This window comes from Rosa chinensis, chromosome 3 (assembly GCF_002994745.2).
Source record: "Rosa chinensis cultivar Old Blush chromosome 3, RchiOBHm-V2, whole genome shotgun sequence".
Taxonomy (NCBI): domain Eukaryota; kingdom Viridiplantae; phylum Streptophyta; class Magnoliopsida; order Rosales; family Rosaceae; genus Rosa; species Rosa chinensis.
This window is the reverse complement of record NC_037090.1, coordinates 13,453,215-13,463,185: the sequence shown is the minus strand read 5'-3', so window position 1 is coordinate 13,463,185 and position 9,971 is coordinate 13,453,215.

The window sequence follows — 9,971 nt, the reverse complement described above, 5'->3', positions numbered from 1 at the left end:
TGTTTGTTTGAACTACTCGATTAATACAAGGAATTATCACACCTTAGTTATCTAGTGTTAGCAAATAACAGGTTCATCGAACTTACTCGTTAATCTAAAAATAGAAAGGTAAAATAAACAATAATAAAAGGGTACCATCTCAAGTCTATCCACAAGATTCATATATATGGATTTAAAAGAGTACGAAGGTTCCAAGTACTATGCATGAACCCGCGATTCAGAGTCTCATTAATATTGTTCCATCAAATCACATGGATTTCTTAGCAAATATATATCTAATAATTGAAGCTTTTAATGTAAACGTAATTACATACGTCCAAATTAAACAGCTATTTACTGTCTTATATATCATTAATCTTATCTCTTTTTATTTCACAATTAATATATTTCCATATCCCCTAGATTCGTTAAATCCTCTCGCAATAACTTCTGCAGGATAAAGTTTTACATTTATGACTTTTAGAGAACAGTTTTTTTTACACGTTTAGTCATTTTTCACTGTGTTTAACACTCACAAATTACAATTTATTATGTGAGTTGGACGCAATGAGATTATAAGGCAACACAGTGCTTTTTAACATAACGTTATTTATCAAGACTAAAATTATATTACGTCAGTAGCACACGACGAGTAGATCTGAGTCGACTGCTGGTGCTCTGTCGGTGAGCTTTGTTCGACGGCGCTTGGGGTCCGAAAGCGGCGGCAACACGACGATGTTGGAGGTGGGATGGTGGTAGCAGTGATGCCTGGGCAGCAGTTTGGATTCACAGATTGGGCTCTCCTTGCCCTAGCTTGGTTGTGGGCCTCTCCTGGGCCTAGTGGGTCTTGGGCTTGGGGGTATTTCCCTAGGTCCAAGATGGGTTATTTTTTTATTTTAAAATATTTAGTTGTTTTTTCATTTTAGTAGTTGAATTAATAAGTTGCTACCATTTTTTGGTAGAATGCAGTGGGCTTGGCCCTGGTTTATGCACCTTGTGTGCCTTATCTGCTCTAGGTAGGAGACAATTTTCTTGTTTGGTCAAGTGGTCGCAGCCTCCTAGTGGTATGATGAAATTAAAGATCAGCGGATTTATTTTCCGGTGGCAACATAGTGGGAAATCTTTGTTATTTATAATGAGTTTCTCCGTAATATATTACTTTTTCTGGTATGTCACCACATTTGTAAAGCGAATGGAGTAGCCGGTAAAACACTCTTCGCTAGTTGATGCTTGCTATAATATATTGTTTTAGTTGAGACTCCTATTATTATCTCAGGAAGTTCTCATGATGCTTATTGTAATTTGAGATTTAGGCTTCATGTACCCCTCTCCATGCATTATGCAGTTTCATTAATCAAGGCTTAAAAGCAGCCGCACCGGCCATTTAAAAAAAAAAAAAAAAAAACCAAAACAAAACAAATACAACCCTCTGATGTGAAAATTAATTTTACTACTTCGTACCAACCCCCTACTTGAGCAATGAGATTACATGCACTGTGATGCTCCTTACAGATGTCATTTCTAAATATTATCATATCATTACATGAGTGATCATGCAACGAGTATATTTGAATCGAAATAAAGATAGTTAAAATTCTCCAATGTGAGAATTAATTTACTGCTATCAACCCCGTACTTGCCCAATGAGATTACATGCAATGCGATGATCTTTACACACGTCATATGTAAACGTAAACATCCCTTTACGTGAGGCTCGTGTAAACGTAAATAATTAACCTGAATCGATACAAAGACAAATACAACCCTCCGAAACTAGAATATTGTCATCCCTACCAACCCCCCTATTGGGCAGGGGGGTAATTATGGCATCGCAGAGTTAGATAACTTTCCATTTTAATCCGACCTAACAGCTTTTAACCCATACACTCACTATAAAAACGAGTCAACACCTTGCTCTCTCTCCCTATACCTAACAACCTTATACAACACCCCACTATCACTACACACACTCCTCCTCCTCCTCCTCCTCCATCACTCTCTGCTTCTTATCCCAAATAACCCAAAACCATGTCTCAGAGGCCAAATCGCCACCAGAGAAGGCCATCCCAGAGCATGTTCATGTCCCCCGACTTCCTCCTATCCGAAGATGCCGTGGTCGGAGACAAGGTGGCTGCTGCTGCAGGAGGTGCACCAACTAACCAGGCTCCGCCATCGCAGCTGATCTCTCCTCCTCTCCCGCCGACCGCGGAGGCAGCGAAAACCAGCTCCGTGAATGCCAAGGAGAAAAAGACAACAACCATAGACGCAGTTAATAACTAGGGAACCAAATGCTGTTATTTGGTCATAAAATTTTTATGTGCTTTCGTTTTATGTTAATCGGTGTTGGTTATGTGTTTGTTATATGAAAATGTGAATGTCTCAGTTATTGAGCATTTTCATGATCCTGGAAATTGAGGAAGAATCGTTAATGGGAAAAAATTATCTTGGATCTTTACGTGTTCTAGTGGTTCTTGCTGTTGCGTATATTTTTTCTATCAAATTAATTTAATGCTCTGTTTTTGAGAAAGGGATCTTTGGATTCAACGTATGCCATAATTTGTTGCTTACAACCGTTGTACTATGGCTGGGTTGGATCCAATGTTGAGAGATGCGTATAACAACGGTGGTATGTAAGAATTTTCCGTTCGAGTTGTAATGTGTTGAAATATAAATTAGAGATGCTTGGTTATTTTTTTATGAGATTTGATTTTTATTTAATCTGGATGGTAAATTGATTTTTGACTTTATATATTTTCTTATTGGGAAATGGATTGTTATTTCAAAATTTTGGTTAATATAGTCTTTCACTGGTCCCTAACCAACCACTATCGATCCATATGTATTCATCTGAAACAATAAAGTTGTAAAAATTTATGTCCAGTATGATTTGGTATAATAGCATAAGTCTCTTATTCGTAAGTGAGAGGTCGTGACTCTGGTTGTTATAATTCTAAATAGTTAATGTGATAAAATAAATAAAATAAAATAAAAACAAGTCGTAAAAATTATTTATATGTGCATTACTTGTATAGTTATTGTACCAACTTTTCTACTATGTTGAACCACATGAATGTATTATGGTGAACATGACTTTAGATCTAGTTTTTTAATCTTTGTTCGATTCACTACTCTTAACGGACTAATATTTATGTCAAACAAGTTTTCTTATTTGTATAATTAAAATATGAGATTTAAGTGGAGATATTTAGAGTTACTTTGGGATCAATGTGACTTTAAAAATAATCAATGGTGAATTAAAACAGTTTCGTGTTTGGTAAATAATATTTTTAAAAGTGTTGTCAGTACATAAAACAACAACAGAGTGTGTTTTGATCTACAATAGCTTCTAAAAGCAACCTCTGGGCTGCTTCTAAAATCTGCTGCCAGTAACCTATAACTTCTAATTAAAATTGTTTTTTATTTATTTACCAAATACAATAAAATCTAAAATTTTGAACAAAAACTGATTTTTTTTAAAAAGCGAAGCAATCCTCAACAAGAATTAAATTTTGAAGGCTCTACAAAAAGTGGGAAGGGTTGAATCGGGGGGAGGGGGATTGTAGGCTTTGCTGCAAATGTAAGAGAGTTGGTGAGTTGCAATTAATAAAAACTCACTAATTAGCAGTGTGTTTGACCGTTTTGGATTTAAAATGGGTTGGGAACGTGGCAGTGAACTAGTGATTTCTATGTTGGTGATGGTTGACTCTCTACTGGTGGATGATAGGGTCTGGAATACCTAATCAGTAATTGGTGCTAATTTCTTGGAATCTGTTCACTTTTTTATTTGGAACTCAACTCGAACATTTTTTTTGAATTTATAATTTTAGAATTCAAATTTGTTCACAACTTTTATTTTGTGGTGATATCACCACTCTGTTAAAATTTATCATGTCATATAAAATTAATTGAATACTTAAAATATAAATTTTTAATAAAACATCATGATAAACTATAATTATGTTTTATAACACGTGACAATTTTATATTGAGTGGTGGTATTACCACTAAAGTATTGGTAGTGAGCAAATTTGAATCCACAATTTTGATATAATGAAATTCAAAAATTCTATTGCGTTTGAGACTTGAGAGCTCTCAAGTGATGTTTCGGGTTGTTAAATTTTGCGTTTGGTAAAGATTGGGGTCTAATTTATGGTACAATTTTTTTAAATTTAAATTTGGTAAAAAGAAATTTAATATTAGAGGACAATCTAGCACATTACACTTCGCGAATTTTTATTTTATTTATCTATACTATTATTAAGAGAAGAGGCTTTGTTAGCCAAAACTGAAAATTTTGACAGCTTTAACCATGAAATATTAAAAAACTTTGAGAATAAATTAAATCACAAGGGTATATAGGACAATTATAAAATAGATTTTTATTCATAAAATTAAAAAGAAATGATTCCACAACCCCCACTTTTCTCTCCCACTATTTTCTCTCTGCAATAACTACCCACTGGATCTATTTCTTCTGCATATAATTTTTTTTTTTTTTACAATTAAATTTTTCATACACATGCAAAGCATGTGATTACAGACTAGTTTTTATTATCAAAACATAGCTTGAAGATCGGTCACGAGCAAGTCTTAATCCAGTAAGGGCATACTTCTACTTGAAACATACTTCTGGTTGCAAACTATGTAATTTTTTTTTATGCAATGTTTAAACTTTAAAAAAAAAAAAATTCGCGGTGAGTTGTAATTCCCTCGGATTTTGTGACGTAATTGTACTCAAATAAGTTTGCACCATTATTACACGGGGATTTTTGGCAACTTATTTGCTTTTTATCTATCCTCTCAAAATGACACACAATCTATAGGAAATAAAAAGAATGTTAGCAATATTTCAACAAAAAAAAATGTTAGCAATGGATGATTGTTAGACTTATCGGCTCCCGATTCAATTCAAATACGACATATTTTACGTGAAATAAATTGTATCACTAATATATTAGTGCACCTTGCTAGTTTTCTCACATTGATGAATTTTAATTAGATAACACTTCATTACACAAGATATTTCGCTTTAAAAACATAAATGTGTTACACCCACCTCGATGTATGCCAAAACCATCACTAAAAAGAGGGTTAATGTTTAGTATTTTTTTACTAAAGATTACTAGGTGTGTCAATATCTTCCTCCTTCTTTCTATTGACCGTTGGCCATCTTTCCAATCAATGTTATTGAGGAATGACCCGCGTATTGGATAAGCATGGAGTAAAGGAGTATGTGGTCCATTTTAACAATAAATTGTACCTCCGTTTTCATTTTATGTTTTTCCTTAAATACATAAACAAGCTTTTTCAGTATCATGGACCATCTTGAGAGGGTCTTCATTAAAGGACAGTGTTTTGGAATATACTACTTGGACATACTCCCTAGAAATCCTTTCTTATCTGCTCTCAGCACAGTGGAATCAATGAGCTAAATAGAGACCACTGTTTGGTGCCAATTCAATCGAACCCAGAACTTGCTACACTCAGGGAAGTACAGCAAAGCCACCAAACTGCGAAGAAATCGACAAACAAATGCCTCCTCTAATCAATAGAAAATAAGGGATTCAATGAACTCTAGAGTCCCTCTACAAAAACGGAATAACCCCCTCCTCGGCCAAACAATATTCCTATGTATTTATGAGATTGACCTCTTCTACATGATCATACTCAACTAAAAGAGCAGTGGCGGATCCAGGAATCAAACCTTGGGAGGGCTTGGATTCTTAACAAAATTTTTTTTTTGTGCTTGCATTGGAATACACCAATTCAACCAATTTGCAATACATATCCAAGGAGCTTTTAGGGAAGAAGAAGAAGATTAAAACTCTAGAAGGCTGGAATTGAAGACTTTTTTAGTTTTTGAAAGAAGAAGACTTGCGATTAAAACTGTAGAAGAGGAGAGATGTCTGCGTTGACCTCAGACCTAGGCGGCTCCAAATCTACGAACTGCCAAGTCGAAGTCGAAGTCATTCCATCGGGTGGGCTTGAGAAAGCGAAACATCAATTAAAAAAAAAAAAAGGAACCATCTGCATTGTTTTCTTATTTAGCCCAGAAAGTTCGGTAGGGCTTGAGCCCTACCAAAACCTGTCTAGATCCGCCCCTGTAAAAGAGGATAGAAGCTACAATAAATTGCAAATTCAAGTCCAAATTTGATGGCAAGTAATTTATGTTGCAAGGATAGAATGTCATAGGATTCTAGCCTTATTGCTAGACTACCCATCAACAACTCCAAGTCATAAAGATTATGAACCGCTGCACCATCAACCTATATGGCCAAAGAATCTCAAAATTTATGGTTGGCAAAAAATGAGATTTAAGAGTTGCTCAGAAAAGGACATTTTCGAGCATGTATTCATAATATTTAATATAAAAGCTAACTAATTCACTCTAAAATGCCGTTTACTGGACAATGTCCATAAGTCATGATACTTAATTTACTCCAGAGTGCCGCTCACCGTACTTACCCATAAGTCACGGAACAAGTGTCATACCACCCAATTTATGACCATACAGATGGAAGTATTAGACTACTAGTATTTGACAGAGCATATTTCAAAATTTTAAGGTTCATATCAGAAGGACAAAGAAAGGAAAAGAAAAGAAAAGAAAAGAAAAATGGAAGAACCAAACTCGATAGGTACCGAAATGAAATCAATAATTGAGAACACTTGGGTGGCACAGAAAAAGGACCTGTAGAACGAGTGGATCATGTGGAAGAATGTGATTATGTGCACTGTGCAGGTCCATTTTCTCCCTTTTTTCTTTTTTGAAATTTCTTTCTAAAAAGGTAGAGGGCTAGTAGCCGATTAATAATTCAAATTATGTCTTAAAAAGTGGTAGCGTTGTATCGACGCATAAAAGAATCTCAGTGGACCACACGCTCTTTCTTTTCTATGCTAATTTTTTTAAATTAGAGATAGCAAAAATATGTCCAAAAATAATGGCTGAAGCGCACTATTAATCCTAGTAACCGTGCGTCAACGACCAAAATAAAGTTAATTAGATACTGAGCTTAGCCAACCCTCTAAACCAGCCATTAGCTTCTGTCTGTTTTGTTTTTTTTTGGTCCAAAAGAAAAGTCCCTTAATCCGGTAGTTCTAGTTGGACCTCCAAATTTGATATTTAGACCTCACATGTTTAGTATATCTCTAATTTACTTTTTAAAATACTTGAAAAACTAAGTAGACTTCTTTATTTTTACCAAAACGTCCTTGAATATGAAATACAATAATATGTTACTCTCTTTTTATCACTATCTTCAACTATGAGAAGAATAATGAATCAAAATTATATGATATTGCTCTCTTACGGGTAGGTCTGTCCTTCACCAAAATTAATCAAATAGTTGGTTCTCGATCTTGATATGTTGTTGGAATCCCTTTGAATTTGCTAAAAGAATGATTTCAAGGGTTTTGGGTTGGAAGATCGAGTAATAATTATATCATAATATTTAATTAATTTAGTTTAAGAAAATATTTTGAATTGTTTTTAATGTACATTTGTATTAAATGATTGGTCATGTATAGAAATTATTATTTTTACTTGATTGTTTTAGGTAAATTATAAAACTATATAGGCAATATAAGGAAATTTAGAGGGGGGGACAATTTAATTGAATGTTATATTTGGTTGGAGAAGGTAAGAAGAGTATTTTTTTATTTGTCTATTTTTCTCTCTTTGTCCTTATTTGTCTTTTCATATAACTAGACAAAGTCTATTAATAATTGAAAAAAGTTCGAGGTCAAAATATCAAATTTGGAGGTCCAACTAGAAGCACCATTCGGTTAATTTACTTGAACAATATCGATAAATATTTGGTCACATTGTCCAAAAATATTATTTATTTACCGCAATTTTTGTTAAAAGGTATTGGTTAATTGATAAATTTTTCATTATTCCAATGAAGCTAAAGTTCCTTTTTTTGTCAACTTCAAGAAAAAAGAAGAAGAAAAACTAAAACTTTACTCATCACGATCATGTTTCTTATAGTGCAAACAAAATTATGGATACGGAGTAAAGTTATCACTGCGCAAGAAAGTTGAGGAGAATTTTTGTTATCATAAGTAATTTTTTAATCGATTTCTGAATAATCTTGCTTGTTATCTTAGAAATAGAAAATAATTCTTACTTTGAAGTAGAAAATTTTACAACTTATCTTAATACGTCAACTTGAGAATTAGCTATTGATATCTCATAAAAGTCATCTATTTATTGAACCGTTTTTGTTGATTTAATGTAGGCCTGTAAAATCAGCCTAGGGTCGACGGGCATGCTCAAGTCTAGCCTTATTTTTTGGGTTATGGGCTAGCCTAGTCCAAGCTAATGGGTGGGCTTAGCCCAACCGATTTTACATAGGGTGAGGCTTGGGCTTTACTTTTGAAGCCCTAGGCCGGCTTAGGTCCTGCCCATTTTAGTAGAGTATACAGCTGGCTCGGCTCTGTCCATAAAAATACAAAAGAAATATATATATATATATATATATATATATTTATTTGCATAAATTAATTATTTATAGCATATTAAATAAGTATATTAATATTTTTTATAGGAGTTAATTTAAAAAATTGTTCTGTTTCCAACTCAATCTGATTATTTTTAATAGAAGTTAATATTATTTTACAAATCATTTACCAAATATAGGACAAGGCCGCGGGCAAACTTTGTTGACCTAAACTTTTTCGGCTCATGGGCAAGGCTTTTGCTTCACATATTTGTGAAAATGTTTGGCTCTGTCTTGCCCATTTAACACTTAGGGCTACAAAAGCCCAGAGATGAGCAGTATTTAGGCCACTATATCTTAAAGCAGACCGACCTAGACCTGCCTATTTTATAGGCCTAATTTAATGTAGTGTATCGTCTAAAAGTCTGTTGATAAGCTTGAAATACACAATTGTAACATGAAAATAAAATAAACTAGAACCTCTGATATATATATATATATATATATATATATATGTTCATTACTGAATTGTATGGTTATGAGTTCAATTCTACACCAAATTCTACAAATAAGAATGAAAGACTACAAGCTGAAGAAAACAATTTCATCGAGGGAAATGACATTGTAAATTTTTAACTACTAAATCAAGAAGATGAACTATTCATGTCCCAAATATAGAACCAATACAGCAATGAGGCCCAAACTTAAACCATAATGATCACCCCTTTCTCCAAACTATTGATAGTTAACAAATCACGAGTGTTACGATACAATCTCACAGCCAATATCAAGAAGAATAACTAAATAAGTTCACCCTCTTATACACTGTGTTTTAAAAACATCTAGATTGTGTGCAATATTAATTCATCATCACGTTGATAATAAGAAGACACTGAAATTAGAGCATACAATATAAAAAATAAAACCATAGTAATGACACAACATAAGGACCAATAGTTCTAAACCCTACCTAAAAAAGTGGAGACTTATAAACCTAAATCAACATATATAAAACCCTAAAAAGTGAAATAACATCGTAGCGACCTATTTCTCTTTCCTTATGAGCTATCACCGGTCTCCAATAGTTCCGCTGCTTGAAAAGTGTGTGAATCGTTAGCTTCCCACACACCAATTATGAGCTGTAATAGGTTACTCTCGTATGACCAAACTCGTGAACTCTAACACCATCCCACCGGACCCATAAATCTCTACCACCATCGTCACCTAGGGAAGATAAATTAAGATTGATCGCGATAGCGCTACTCCAATTGCAAATCAACGAGTTTGATAGGCTTTGGGGAGCACAATAAAAGAATTTTGTCATTACAAATCAAGTTAATAGAAAAACAATTTACCTACTTTTTTGCTAGCCTGAGAGATGCGTGAGACCTTTTCTCGCATACTTAGCGCCGACAACGGCGCTTCACAGCCAGGGAAGCCCTTGAGGCTTTCTCAACACCAAGCGCTCAAGCGCTTGTTTCCAGTGGAGTCCACCATGACCTCGACAAGGTGCAGTCCGCTGCCCTCAATCCCAAATCCGATCAGATGGAT